The 12,134-nt window shown below is 39.1% G+C and overlaps 1 protein-coding gene across 1 annotated transcript in view; it reads left to right on the forward strand.

Moving 5' to 3' along the window:
- ZNF559 (zinc finger protein 559) overlaps window positions 1-12,134 on the forward strand; it is a 33,147-nt gene that overhangs the window by 5,420 nt on the left and 15,593 nt on the right. The window lies entirely within an intron of this gene.

Consider the following 12,134-nt stretch of genomic DNA (forward strand, 5'->3'; position numbering starts at 1 on the left):
TAATAACTGATTTTAGAGAACAAAGTTTCACAGTGAGTAAAAAAGCAACAGTAACTCAAAAAAGTCATTAGAACCGCTTTGTTCCTTTTGTGGTAACAGCGGCGGTTTTTTTTGTTTTTTGGGTCTGAGGCTTTAAGTTTTAAACTTTTCTTTTTTATTCCTGTGCTTACCCAATACAGCTTTGTAAAAATCATAGTTTATTATTCCTGTTTCATAAATGGAATGGCCTTGAGCATATATGGTGCCATAGTTTTTAATTTTTTTATATACAATATGATTGATTTTTGTATTTAGTTTGAGAATCTTTGTTTTTCATATTTAATATGTTATCTTCCACTTTTTCTCCACTGTAAAGTTATATCTTACTCTGTGTAAGATACTTCAAGACTAGGTAAATATTGTGTTTTCATCCTACTATATGCCCACTTATTTTAGTATCCATTGGTAATTATGACCTGTAATACTTATTATTGTGCTATTTTTCCAAATTATGAATTTCTGTTCCAGTCATATCTTCTGTATTTATTGGAATTCTGCAAAAAACAACTTTTCTTTCTCTTCCCTTTATTAAATTACTTCACATCAGTATAGGCCAGTGGCTGTTACCACTATTTTTTATTTTCTTGCTCAGAATGTCCCAGACTTGGTTATTGGGAACTCCCTTAAGTTGATTTCTGCATTTTTTTTTTTTTTTTTGACATGTTCCCATCCTTTTTGGAGAATTTCTTTACTTTCTGGCAGTGTTCAGGCTCATCTTGTTCTTTCCTTGCCCTAGACCTGGAATTGATCTCTGGGGAACTCTGGTTCCTTTTGTTGTTGGAGAATGAAATTCATAAACCAAGATCTGGGCATTAGGTGTGCTTATTTCTTCTGGACCCTCAGAGTGGACACATCTGGGAAATGTGTGTGTCTATACACACACCAAAACATTTATATCTGCCTATATGTATTGGTATATACTCCTAAAACCATGACATATTTAATAGGTGTTAGGGTTTCAGTTTTGCAAGATGAAAAGGGCTCTGGAGGGTGATGGTGGTGATTGTACAAGCATATGTACTTAATGCTACTGAACTATACACTTGAAAATGGTTAAGATGTTAAATACTCTGTGTATTTTACCACAATAAAAAAGTTTACAGAAAAAAAAAAACCACGATATCATATCCAAATCTCAGCTTTTATTCTATTTCGGAAGAATATGTCATTGGACTATTGATAGGAATTGCATGGAATCTGTCGATCACTTTGGGTGCTATGGACACTTTAATATTCTTCCTATACATGAACACTGGGTATCTTTTTGTTTATCTGTATCTTTTTCAGTTTCTTTGATCAGTGTTTATAGTTTTCAGATCTTTTACCTCCTTAGGTAAATTTACTCCTACATATTTTTAATGGTATTTTAATGGAATTATTTTCTTAATTTATTTTTGGGGTAGTTTATTATCTATGTATAGAAACAGAACTGATTTTTGTATATTGGTTTTTGTTTGCTGTTTTTTTTTTTTTTTTTGTGACAGAGTCTTGCTCTGTGGCCAGGCTGGAGTACAGTGGTGCAATCTCGGCTCACCGCAACCTCCACGTCCTGGGTTCAAGCGATTCTTCTGCCTCAGCCTCCCTAGTAGCTGGGATTACAGGCACATGCCACCACGCCCAGCTAATTTTTGTATTGTTAGTAGAGATGGGGTTTCACTATGTTGGCCAAGATGGTCTCGAACTCCTGACCTTGTGATCCACCTGCCTCGGCCTCCCAAAGTGCTGGGATTACAGGCGTGAGCCATCATTCCCAGCCTGTATGTTGATTTTGTATCCTGCAACAAAAAGTAAATTTGCTTGCTTGTTCTAACAGTTTTTGGTGGAGTTTTTTGGGTTTTCTGTATATAAGATCATGTCATCTGTAAATAATTGATTTTACTTCTTCCCTTCCAATTTGGATGCCTTTTATTTCTCTCTCTCTGTTTTGCTTAATTGTTCTGTCCAGGTTTTCTGGTACTGTGTTGAACATAAGTCATTAGATTGGACACCCTTGTCTTGTTCCTGATCTTAAAGGAAAGGTTTTAGCTTCCCACTATTGAATATGATGTTAGCTGTGGGCTTGTCATATGGCCTTTATTATATTGAGGTACATTCCTTCTGTACACAAATTTGAGAGTCTTTTTTTTTTTTTTTTTTTTTGAAACGGGAGTCTCGCTCTGTCTCCTGGGCTGGAGTACAGTAGCACAATATCTGCTCACTACAGCCCCTCCTCCCAGGTTCACATGATGCTTGTGCCGCAGCCTCCAAGTAGCTGGGATTACAGATGCACACCACTATGGCCAGCTAATTTTTGTATTTTTAGTAGAGACGGGATTTCACCATGTTGGCCAGGCTGGTCTCAAACTCCTGACCTCAAATGATCTACCCGCCTTGGCCTCCCTAAGTGCTGGGTTTACAGGCGTGAACCACCATGCCTGGCCTGTTGAAGGTCTTTATCATGAAAAGATGTTTTATTTTGTCAAGGCTTTGTCTGCATTTATTGAGATGATTATAAGAACTGTGTCCTACATTCCGTTAATGTGGTATATCACATTGCTTACTTTGTGTATTTTGAACCATCCTTGAACCCCAGGGATAAATCCTACATGATGTTAATATGCTGTTGAATTCAGTTTGCTTCTATTTTGTTGAGATTTTCTGTTTGTTTTGTTTTTGAGACCGGGTCTCACTCTGTCTCCCAAGCTGGAATGCAGGGGCACAATCGTGGTTCACTGCAGCCTTGTCCTCCTGGGGTCAAGCAGTCCTCCTACCTCAGCCTCCCAAATAGCTGGGACCACAGGCGTGTGCCACCACACCTGGCTAACTTTTTGTAGAGATGAGGTGTCACTATGTTCCTCATGCTGGTCTCAAACTCCTGGGCTCAAACAATCCTCCCACCTCAGCCTCCCAAAATGCTGGGACTACAGGCATGATCCGTGACACCTGGCCTTATTGAGGATTTTTGCATCTACATTCAACAGGGATATTGGCCTGTAGTTTTCTTGAAGGCTTCCTGTCTGGCTTTGGTATCAGGGTAATGGTGGCCTTATAAAATGAGTATGCAAGTCTTCCTTCTTCAGCGTTTTGGAAGAATTTAAGAAGTATTGGCATTCATTCTTCTTTCTTTCTTTTGAGACGGAGTTTTCCTCTTGTCGCCTAGACTGGAGTGCAGGGGCATGATCTCGGCTCACTGCAACCTCCGCCTCCTGAGTTCAAGCGATTCTCTTGCCTCAGCTTCCTCAGTAGCTGGGATTACAGTCACCCGCCACCCCACCTGGCTAATTTTTGTATTTTTAGTAGAGACAGGGTTTCACCATGTTGACCAGACTGGTCTCTAACTCCTGACCTCCAGTGATCCACCTGCCTTAGCCTCCCAAAGTGCTGGGATTACAGGCGTGAGCCACCGCGTCTGGCCCATTAATTCTTTTTTTTTTTTTTTTTTTTTTTTTTGAGACGGAGTCTCGCTCTGTCGCCCAGGCTGGAGTACAGTGGTGCAGTCTCGGCTCACTGCAAGCTCCGCCTCCCGGGTTCACGCCATTCTCCCACCTCAGCCTCTCCGAGTAGCTGGGACTACAGGCGCCCGCCACCACGCCCGGCTAATTTTTTGGTATTTTTAGTAGAGATGGGGTTTCACCGTGGTCTCGATCTCCTGACCTCGTGATCCGCCCGCCTCGGCCTCCCAGAGTGCTGGGATTACAAGCGTGAGCCACCGCCCCTGGCCGTGGCCCATTAATTCTTTAAATGTTTGGTAGAATTCACCAGTAAAGCCATTTGGTCCTGTTGGTGCAGGGTGGTTGTTTACTGATTTAATTTCCTTACTTGTTTTTGGTTGTCCAGATTTTTTATTTCCTCATGATTCAGTCTTGATAGGTTGTGTGTTTCTAGGAATTTGTCCGTTTCTTCTAGGTTTTCCAATTCGTTGGCATGTAAGCGTTCATGGTAGTCTCTTCTGGTTCTCTGTTTTTCTGAGGCATCCATTTTAATGTCCCTTTCTTTCATTATAATCCTATTTGAGTTTTCCTTCTCTTTTTCTTAATTACCATAGGTAAAGATTTCTCCATTTGTTTAACTTGTTTTAAAAAAACCAGCTCTCAGTTTTGTTCTTTTGTTTTCTAGTATCTATTTCATTGACTTATTTTTGCTCTAATCTTTATTATTTCCTTCCTTTCTTCTAACTTTGGGCTTCATTCTTTTTCTAATTCCTTGAGGCATAAATTAGTTTATTTGATACCTTTTTTTCCCAATATAAGTATGTATTGCTATGAAGGTTTCTCTTAGAACTTCTTTTAACTGCATCCCGTAAGTTTTGATATGTACGTTTTATTTTTGTTTGTCTCAAGATAATTATTAGTTTTCTATTTTAATTTATTCCTTGACCCTTGGTTTTTCAAATACTGGTTAATTTCCACCTATTTGTGAATTTTCCAGTTTTTAGCCTGTTACTGATTTCTAGCTTCATACCATTATTTTCAAAAAAGATGGTTTTTGTGATTTCAGTTTTCTTAAATTTGTTAACTTGTTTTGTCGCCCAACATTTTATTATCCTGGAGAATATTCCAGGATAATATTCTCCTGTGTGCTGGAGAAGAATGTATTTTGTACTGCTGTTGAATGGCATGTTCTGTTTCTACATCCATTTCATCTATATTGTTTTTCAAGGTCACGATTTTCTTATTAGTATTTTGTCTGGATGATCTGGTCATTGTTGAAAGTGGAGTATCGAAGTCCCCTACTATTATCATATTGCTTTTTCTTCTTTCAGATCCATTAATATTAGCTTTATGTATTATGAGCTCCCTAAATATGTTGGTGTATATGTACTTAAAACTTTTATATCCTTTTGATAAATTGGTCCCTTTATTATTATATAATGACCTTTGTCTCTTGTCACAATTTTTGTCTTAAAGTCTAGTTTGTGTGATGTAAGAATAGGGACTCTTGCTGTCCTTTGGTTATCATTTGCATGGAATATCTTTTTCTAACCCTTGACATTTAGTCTGTGCCCCTTAAAATTAAAATGAGTCTCTTGTAGCCAGGAGATAGTTGGATCTTGTTTAGTTTGTTTTGAGATGGAGTCTCACTCTGTTGCCCAGGCTAGAGTGCAGTGCCATGATCTCAGCCTACTGCAATCTCCACCTCCCGGGTTCAAGCAATTCTTCTGTCTCAGCCTCCTGAGTAGCTGGGACTACAGGCACGTGCCACCATGCCTGGCTAATTTTTGTATTTTTAGTAGAAACAGGGTTTCACCATATTGGCAAGGCTGGTCTCAAACTCTTGACCTCATCATCTCCCTGCCTCAGCCTCCCAAAGTGCTGGGATTACAGGTGTGAGCCACTGCACCCCACCTGTTTGTTTGTTTTAACCATATTCAGCCATTCTGTGTCTTTTCATTGGGGAATTTAATCCATTTAAAGTAATTGTCCATAGATGATGACTTGTTATTACCATTTAGTTCATTGTTTTCTGGCTGTTTTGTAGTTCTTTTATTCCTGTCTTCTCTTGCAGTCTTCCTTTGTGATTGATGACTTTTTGAATATGCCATTCTCCTGGTTTGCAAGGTTTCTGCTGAGAAATCAATGGGTAGTATTATGGAGATTCTTTTTTATGTAGTAAGTCATTTTTCTCTCACTGCTTTCAAAATTCTCTTTGTCTTTGACTTTTGACAAGTTCACTATAATGTGTCTCAGTTTAGATCTCTTTCAGTTGAACCTTTTTGGGGGCCTTGAGATTCATGAATATGGATGCCTCTGTCTCCCTAGATTTGGAAAATATATAGCTATTCTTTAAATAGGCTTTCTGCTCATTTCTCTCTCTGCTCCCTCTGTAACTTCTTTAATGTTTCTGTTCACTTGGCAGAGTTCCACAGGTTCTTTAGGCTTTCTTCACTCTTTTTCATTGTTTTTTCTTTTTATTCCTCTGACTGACTGTAATCTATTTTTTATTTTGTTGTTCTGTTTGATGATGTCTGCTCTTGGACCCCTCTAGTTAATATTTCAGTTCAGTTATTATACTCTTCAGCTCCACTATTTCTCTTTTGTTGTTTTTCATTTCAGTCTCTGGGTTGAATTTCTCACTTCATTCATGTATTATTTTCCTGACCTCATATAGTTATGTATCTCTGCTGTAATTTAACTCACTGATCTTTAAGATGATTATTATGACTTCCTTCTCAGGTTATTCACAGTTCTCCATTTCTTTTGGGTTGGCTACTGAATATTTGTTTTCTTCCTTTGCGTCATAGTTTCTTCTTGATTCTTCATGCTATTTGTAGGTTTGCTTTGCTGTCTGTGCATTGAAGTGTAGGTATTTCTCTCACTCTCTGTTGCTTAGTCTTGACTGGGAAAGACCTTCATCCATTAGCAGTGCTCCGTATGAGACAAGATCAGGACTGACCCCTACAGGAGTATACCATAAGGTTGATGACAAGTACACCTTCTCTTCTCTCTCTCTCCACAGAAAAGCCTCAGTTTGTGATTTTTCTCAGTCATACAGAGCAGATGTAAGAGGATGTCTGCCTCATTTCTTTCTCAGATGATCAGCGCCTCAGTATGAGGCAAGATGGCTACTAGCCCCTTGGAGAACCCTCTGAGAGGTCAGGAGGTCAAGTAGCCAATCTCACTTCTTCCCATGAAGAAATAATCAGTCAAGGCAACTGAGCTGAGCTGGTTTTGGAGAAGAGCTGATGAGGGTAAGTTGAAAATTGTTCTTACCCATATAAATGCAACTGCTCTCAGTTTGTGCTCCTCTGGGGTTGCTTGTAATTATTAGCTTGATTATGGATTTCTCTTCAAGGTATTTTGGTTCCAGTATTGTTATTATGTGTTTCTATGAGTGAACAGAGAAGTAGGGCTTCCTACTCGCCATTTTACTGACATTCTCTATGATATATTGCTTATTGAATCTTAAAATACAAATAAAGTAGTTCTGAATTGCTAATTCAGACCCCTGTGGAAAACAAATTTATTAACTGAGTTATTTTTGTGTCATTTATATTTAGGCTTAGATTATATGTTCAAAATACTGTATTCCAAATTCATTTAGATGAGTTATTTTTATCTTTCAATATGGTTTTGTTATTCATTTGTAATACAGTTAAAAAGCAATCGTTTTTGTCACCTTAAAGTATAATGTTAGCTTTGGCGTTTTTGTAGATGGCCTTTATTAGGCTGAAAATTTTTCTTGGGCTTATTGAACTTCATTAAAAACAATCATGGTTAATGAATTTTGTCAAATTCCTTTTCTGCATCTCATGAGATCATCTGATTTTCTGGCCTGCTAATATGTTGCATTAAATTAATTTACATTTGAATATCAATTTGGCATTTCTGGGATATGTTCTAACTTGATGTATTATCTCTTCATAAATAGAGGTATACATATGTATGTATATATGCATATATATATATATACACACACATATATATATATCACTGTATTCATTTTGCTAAAATTTTACTAAGGGTTTGTATTAAGTCTGCTCTGCAACTAGCCTGTGATAGCTGAGGGCCCAGAGTGCCTTAAATGGATTTATCTTCACCCCTTTGCCCTGCCACTTGCCTTTGGGGATGGCTGCCTCGGTCATCAGGGAGGCTACATGCACCTCAGTGATCCTGCCTTATCCCAGCCTCTTTGATATACTTATGGTCTAATATTAGGTGAAGACTTGTGAAAGTCTGTGGTGGATTCATCACTGTGAATTCTGTAACTGAGATGTCTCAGAATTCTAATGTGGTCAATCAGCCCACACTCTGCTGTCAAATTTTGGTAAGATTTAATGATGATTACTTTATACGTTCATGTGTGGCAGATTCCTTCCTCATCACTCATCCAAGATTGAGAAAAATCATGGGTATCTTCTTAGCAAAGCTTATTATTTAGGTTTATCTACATTCTTGGCTCTCTGATGTGTTTTTAAAAGGTATGATTTTGTAGCTATGTGGCTTGTGTTTTAAGAGAGAAAGATCAACCCTTGGAAGTTATACATTCTAATATGAATGTATGAGAAAACGTATTTTGGTTTTTGTTTTGTTGCGTTTTTGAGACAAGGTCTCACTCTGTTGTCCAGGCAGGAGTACACTGGTGAGATCACGGTTCACTGCAGCATAGACCTCCCGAGGCTCAGGTGTTCCTCCCACCTCAGTCTCCTGAATAGCTTGGACTGTAAGTGAGTGCTACCATACCTGGCGAATATTTGTATTTTTTGTAGAGACAGGGTTTCACCATGTGTTGCCTAGGCTGGACTCAAGCAATCTACCTACCTCAGTGTCCCAAAGTGCTAGGATTACAGGCGTGAGCCACCATGCCCAGCCATAAAATTTTAAAAATAGATATTTGTAGAGTTATACATCCAGGAGGATTTTTAGAAATGGGACTGCTAAGTCAAAGGGTAAATGCTTGTATAATTTAACTATATGCTGCCAAATTCCCTATTGTTTTTTTTTTTAATGAAATTAAAAATAATTCCAAAGGAAGTTAGGCGTAGTGGCTCACACCTGTAATCTCAGCACTTGAGGAGGCCAAGGCAGGAGAATCACTTGCATCCCACCTGAGCAACATAGCAAGACCCCATCTCTACAGAAAACTAAAGAATTAGCTGGACATGGTGGCACATGCTTCTTGTCCTTGCTACTTGGGATGCTGAGGCAGGAGGATTGCTTGAGCCCAGGAGGTCAGGGCTGCAGTGAGCCAAGATTGTGCTACTGCACTTCAGCCTGGGCAACAGAACAGGGCCCTGTCCTCCACCCCCACCCAAAAACAAGCCTGAGAATAAGAGGAGATAATTCCTACGTATGTAACTGACAAAAAAAGGCTAATATCCAAAATATATTAAGAACTCTCTTACACGTTAATTCCAAAAATTCAAACAATCCAATAGAAAAATTAGAGGCTTGAGCAGGCTCTTCACAAAACTGACTGTACTATGGATAATAAACATGAAAAATTGAAGTTTTTATCCTCATCAGTAATCAGGCAAATGGAAATTAAATCTGCCACTACACATATATCAGAATGGCTAAATCCAAAAAGAGTTACAATACCAAATGTTGAAGAGAATTTAGAGAAACTAGAGTTTGTGTATATTTTTAGTGTATAAAGTAGAAATATGTTTTGAAAAACGGTTTGGCATTGCGTTCCAAATTTGAACGTAAGGATATACCTTTAAATGCAACCATATAACATCATAATTTGAAATAGCCCAGAATTAAGCAACTCGAATGTCTGTCTACAAGAATACATGAATAAATCATGCTGTACTGGTTAAGTATCAGAAATCTTTGGGACCAGAAGTCATTTGGATTTCAGATTTCTTCAGATTTTGGAATATTTGCATTATACTTCAGAAATTTAAAATGTTCCAGTGAACACTTCCTTTGAGTATCATATCTGTGCTCAAAAAGGTTTTTTTGGAGTTCAGATTTTCAGATTAGAGATACTCAACCTGTATTATGGAGTGCTTTTAGGTAAAAGGAAAATAACTATAGCTATGTGCAACAGTGTATGGATGACTCATAAATGTAATGTTGAATCAAAAAAGCTAGACATAAACGAATAGATTATTTCATTTATAAAGTTTAAAAACAGACAAAATTAATCTGTACCGTTAGAAGTGAGAATAGTTTCCATTTGAGAAGAGGGGCAATGATTTAGATGTGTCATGTGTGCATCAAGGCGTAGAAATTAATGATGCATTATACCTTTGTAATTCTACGCTTTTGTGAATATATATTTCAATTAAATGTTTAAAAAATTCAGATGTCATTTCCAAGTGTTTGAAAGAGATTAGCAAAATGAATATAAAGAAAACAATAACACTAAAAGCAACATTTAATGGGAAAAAAAGTAAAAGTGATCAGTAAACCCAAGAGATAGGTTTTTTAGAAGTATAAAATTGACTGCTCATGGCTGGGCGCGGTGGCTCATGCCTGTAATCCCAGCACTTTGGGAGGCTGAGGTGGGCGGATGACAAGGTCAGGAGGTCAAGACCATCCTGGTTAACACGGTGAAACCCCTTCTTTACTAAAAATCCAAAACAAATTAGCCAGGTGTGGTGGCAGGCGCCTGTAGTCCCAGCTACTCAGGAGGCTGAGGCAAGAGAATGGTGTGAACCCGGGAGGCAGAGCTTGCAGTGAGCCAAGATCATGCCACTGCACTCCAGCCTGGGCGACAAAGCGAGACTCTGTCTAAAAAAAAAAAAAAAAAATTGGCTGGTCATGGTGGCTCACACCTGTAATCCAGCACGTTGGGAGGTCAAGGCGGGAGGATCGCTTGAGCCCAGGAGTTCAAGATGAGCCTTTCCAACATTGTGAGGAACCCCTTCTCCATTCCAGCCCCACCACCAATCTCTACCAAAAAATTTTTTTTTAATTGGCCAGGTGTAGTGGTGGCTTTTGCCTGAAGTCCTAGCTACTCAGAAAGTTGAGGCAGGAAGATTGCTTGAGCCCAGGAGTTCAAGGCTGCTATGAGCTTGATCCTACTATTGCACTATGGCCTTGGGGACAGAGTGCAGCCCTGTCTCCCCCATACTCCCAGAAAAGTATAAAATAGACAAACTTTTGCACAATGTGTGATTTCAGCATTTCATCCATCCCATACATTTTCTTTTTTCTTTTTCTTCTTTTTTGTTGAGACAAGGTCTGGCTCTATCTCCCAGACTGACATGCAGTGGCGTGATCTTGGCTCACTGCAACCTTTGCCTCCCAGGCTCAAGCCACCTTCCCACCTCAGCTTCCCAAGCAGCTGGTACTATAGACATGCATCACCACACCCGGCTAATTTTTGTGTTTTTTGTAGAGATGGGGTTTTACCCTGTTGCCTAGGCTGGTCTCAAACTTGTGAGCTCAAGTGATCTGCCTGCTTTGGCCTCCCAGAGTGCTAGGATTACAGGCATGAGCCACACCCCAAACATTTTCTACCCTCTGCTAGGACCTATGGATATTAAAATAAAAACTTTAGATAAATGTAATAGTTAAGCATTAAAGGATTCGTGAATCAGGCAGCACTCAAAACCAGAAGAGGTTCAGAGGGCTCTGCTGTAGCAGCAGGCACAGCTGGCTTTTGTAGACTGAATGTGGAAGCAAAGTAAATACATTACTTAATTGGCTACAGCTAGGCATTAGCCTTAGCCGTATTCTGAGTTTCTTTAGTGAACCATTAGTATTACTCTATTGCTTTGGATAAAAAGTTGAGTGTCACTTTTTTAGGCAAGCCAGATGTCAGTTTTCAAGTGTCTTATGGTTATTTTCTTCTATTTTCTTGCCAGAACCAGTTCTGAGTCTGTAAATATACATTTATATGTGTGTGTGGTAGGAGAGGTGGAGGATGATATTACTTACCTATTCATCTACTTTTTTTCCATAGCACTTGTCACCAATTGACAAAATACATATTTATGGCCAGGCACAGTGGCTCACGCTTATAACCTAGCACTTTGGGAGGCCGAGGCGGGCGGATCACATGAGGTCAGGAGTTCGAGACCAGCCTGACCAACATGGGGAAATGCTGTCTCTACTAAAAATACAAAATTAGCCAGGCATGGTGGCGCATGCCTGTAATCCCAGCTACTCGGGAGGCTGAGGCAGGAGAATCGCTTGAACTCGGGAGGGCAGAGGTTGCAGTGAGCTGAGATTGCGCCACTGAACTCCAGCCTAGGCAACAACAGCAAAACTCCATCTCAAAAAAAAAAAAAAAAATTATTTATGTGTTTACTATCTGCTTAGCCCTTTAGAATGTGAGATACCTAAGGTCTAGGACATTTTTTGTATAGTTGACTGCTCTATCCTAAGTGTCTAGTATATTACCTCACAAAGATAAGGTCTTTCATAAATGTTTGCAGAGTGAATGAAAGCATAAGCCAGAGATAAGGACTTGAAGGGAAGCCACCTGGCCTACATGACTTTGCCAGCTGGAGGAGCTAAAGATGTCTAAATTCAATAAACCATTTGTGTTGGGGGTCCTCAAGACCACCACCCTCATGCTCAATGATAGAAGCACTCACAGGACTCAGAAGCTATTAAACCTACAGTTATGGTTTATTGCAATAAAAGGGTACAGATTAGAATCTTCAAAGGGAAATGATGAATGAAGTCTGGAAGAAACTGGGCTTCTCTCCCATGTAG

Source organism: Symphalangus syndactylus, chromosome 13, assembly GCF_028878055.3.
Source record: "Symphalangus syndactylus isolate Jambi chromosome 13, NHGRI_mSymSyn1-v2.1_pri, whole genome shotgun sequence".
Lineage (NCBI taxonomy): Eukaryota > Metazoa > Chordata > Mammalia > Primates > Hylobatidae > Symphalangus > Symphalangus syndactylus.